Genomic DNA, 3912 nt, shown 5'->3' with positions numbered 1-3912 from the left:
ATAACTCTGTAAGTTGAAAGAACTCCATGCATTACGACACCTCGATGTATTTCGTTAAGTCTATAAATAATGATAATTCAATAAATATCGATAACTTGATACATTTCTTTAACTTGACAAATTTCGTTAATCCCACACGTTTTTATAGCTCGATAACTACCCGTAAAATTGGACAACTAGTTTCTGTGTCTATAAATTTCGACAACTCAGTAAACATTGATCAGTTTGAATAATTCGATACGTTGCGATAACGTAATAAGCATGGATAAATTTTGATAATTATAAAGTTCGATGATTCGATAAATTTCAATAACCTTTATGGCTGTTTTTATTTCGATTCCTATCGCAAAATTTCAGCTCTGTTAACCTAATTCTTATGTATTTCTCATTGTCTCCATTTTCGCCTTTATCTCAATTTTCGCCTTTATCTTCACTTTTGCCTTTTTTGTCTTCATCGTTATCACTTGTTTCTTCATCGTCATATTTATCTTTATTTCAAAGTTTAATTTCAAATACGAAGTAAAACAAAATGCGAAACGCTTGAACTGAACAGGTTGCAAAAACAACCATTAACAAATATGGAAATATTTAAACGACGATTTTCAACCAATTTCGAAACTACAAAAACTCTCCTCATCTACAGAAAATTACTTTCCAACGGTGTTTCTGGCGTTGAAATCGGTAACTTTACCTTGGTCTTCATCTTTGTTTTTATCTTTCACATCTTTGCTTATATCCTTTTCTTTTTCTATTCACGTAGATTAGATGAGGTGCGATGACGTGATAAGATGTGACGTGATTTTATGTGATGTGATAGGATGTCATGTCATGTGTTGTCATATCCTCTGATGTCATGTCATGTGATGTCATACCATATGATGTCATATCATGTGATGCCACGTCATGTAATGCCATGTGATGTCATACGATGTCATATCATGTGATGTCAAGTCATGTGATGTCATGCCATATAATGTGATGTCATATCATATAATGTCATGTCACGTGATATCGTGTGATGTGATATCATATTATGTGATGCAATATCATGTGATGCCTCTTCATATCATGTGATAAAATGTGATGTGATGTCATGTAATGTGATCACATTCCATGTTCCGATTAGTGTATCGATAACCCTGTTGATAACTGTGTTGATAAAAATACCGATAACAATATCCATACACATATAGAAAAATACAACGATTGTAAAATCGATTAATTCAGCGATAAATATAACAATCATCAGTATCGATTATTGTACATATCGTTAACAATATAAATGACTAAATCGATAACAAAATCAATTATCTAATCGATTATTATACCGATAACAATATCCATTATTGTATCGATAACTATACCGGTTATTTAATTAATAACAGTATCGATAACAATATCGATTATTTTATCGATAGCAATATCGATTATTATATCGATAAGAATATCGAGTTTTATATCAATACCAATATCGATCTGCATCCTCATCCTTTTCTTCATATTTATCTTTATTTTTGCATATTCCTCTTCACCTTTACCTTAAAGTGTTTAAATTTACTTTGATCTTCGTTTTTGCCATGTACCTCTAGGCATCTTTGTTTTTGTTTTTATTCTCAAACCGCTAAACCGCTGAGAACCGTTTCCATGTACATTATTCCCCTTGAATTTGACAATTTACTCCCAACCAACGAACTGCCGCTAAAGAAGTTTCACTTCATAAATTCAAGAAATGTTCTTACCCTTTCAGTTACCCTAATTCTTAATTCCTAATTCTGTCATTGTCTCCATTTTCGTCTTTATCTTCACTTCTGGCTTCTTTTTTTTACTTCATCGTTATCATTTATTTCTTCATCTTCATATTTATCCTTATTTCAAAGCTTAATCTGTAGTGAAACAACATGCGAAACATGTCAAATTGAACATGCTGCAGCAACATCTATAGACAATTCGAAAATGTTTAAACGACGGTTTTGGCCGTAATTTTCAACCAATTGTGAAACCATAAAAACTCTGCTCATCTACGGAAAAATGCCTTTCCAACGGTGTTCTTGGTTTTGAAATCGGTTCGGTAGAATCGCCAAACGAACGGAAACAAAATTTATGTTAGCGTATTAATATATAGATGCTTGATTTCTGCTTACACTGCATTCTCCCATAAGCATATTTTGCTAAGCTAAGCCAATGTGCATTTGTAAGTGCATAAAGCTGAAATTAGTCAAGAACGCAGAACGTATACTTAAACGCAGTCTGTATACGCAGAATTTTTTCGATTACTGGAGCCCTCAGTGTTGCTTACTACAGTGTTGCCACTCATCAACGCCTTTTCATAAACTTAACTTTTCAACTACAATTTTTCGTGCTATAATAGATCGTAGCTAAATATAAACTACTTAGGTTTCAACAAAGAACTTTATTCAATAGTAAATTTCAAATATTTTAAACGTATTTTGAATAGGAAATTATACCTTTTTTACCATCTGCGAAACAGACGAAATGGCAACCATCTATAGAAGGAAGAAATCAGCTGACACGGAAAAATCTAAATTCCGCAGATTTCTGCGCTACGGGCTGCAACTACAGAAAAATTCTGCGGTGTTGAGTTTTCATTTACATGGCGCACTGGTAAGACAGATCGTGTCAGCTGACTCGGGTTTACGTACCGGTAGGTTTACGTTCTTGACTAATTTCAGCTTAAGTGTCTGGCTGCACATACATGTGTTTGTAAGACTAGTATGTAAGAAGTATAATAAATATGTATTAAGTATGTAAATAAGAAAACATAGAATTAAATAAGTTAAAATTTGTAACGGGTGATTTTTTTGAGGTTAGGATTTTCATGCATTAGTATTTGACAGATCACGTGGGATTTCAGACATGGTGTCAAAGAGAAAGATGCTCAGTATGCTTTGACATTTCATCATGAATAGACTTACTAACGAGCAACGCTTGCAAATCATTGAATTTTATTACCAAAATCAGTGTTCGGTTCGAAATGTGTTTCGCAAACCCAATTGCTGCGAACGGCGACGAATCGACATTTCACGGTCTTCAGCAACACTCTCAGAAACAGACGCAATATTCTCTTCTGTACGCACTGTACGCATTCGTGTGGTTGGTTTAATGTCCAATAAAGTAAACTGAGTGCGAAACTTGGTCACAATCGCATTAATTGTTTGCTCACTTGGTCGATTATGTAGACCATAAATCGGACGCGCGAAACACATTTCGAACCGAATACTGATTTTGGTAATAAAATTCAATGATTTGCAAGCGTTGCTCGTTAGTAAGTCTATTCATGATGAAATGTCAAAGCATACTGAGCATCTTTCTCTTTGACACCATGTCTGAAATCCCACGTGATCTGTCAAATACTAATGCATGAAAATCCTAACCTCAAAAAAATCACCCGTTATAAATTAGGAAAGAATTAATAAATAAAGAACAAACATTCGATAAGCGCTCGACTGTACGACAACAAATTTCTTGTCGTTTTATTACATGGCGGTCCTGCCAGATCTAGCGGCAACTTGCCTTTTTATAGTGGCAAGCTGCTTTTAAGCGGCGAAAGATCCTGTCAGATTTTGCGGCAACTTGCCTTTTTATAGTGGCAAGCTGCCTTTAAGCGGCAAAAGATCCTGCCAGATCTAGCGGCAACTTGCCTTTTTATAGCGGCAAGCTGCCTTGAAGCGGCAAAATATCCTGCCAAATCTAGCGGCAATGCCTTCGTAGTGTTAACATAAAAAAGCTACATAACCTCGCAAACCGGGCAACGTTTCGACCTCAACAAGTTGGTGTCCATTGCCAAGCAGCAACCTCATTTCGGCGAACAGGAGGTCGCTATTTTCATCACCGGTTTGCCTCAGCAAAAAAACTGCGCTGAACGTGCTAATCAGAGGCTCATACAAGCTTATT

The sequence above is a fragment of the Rhagoletis pomonella genome, unplaced genomic scaffold (assembly GCF_013731165.1).
Source record: "Rhagoletis pomonella isolate Grant_MI unplaced genomic scaffold, Rhpom_1.0 Rhpom_scaffold_00006, whole genome shotgun sequence".
Taxonomy (NCBI): domain Eukaryota; kingdom Metazoa; phylum Arthropoda; class Insecta; order Diptera; family Tephritidae; genus Rhagoletis; species Rhagoletis pomonella.
The sequence above is the reverse complement of the archived record's forward strand: the minus strand, read 5'-3'. Positions refer to the sequence as shown.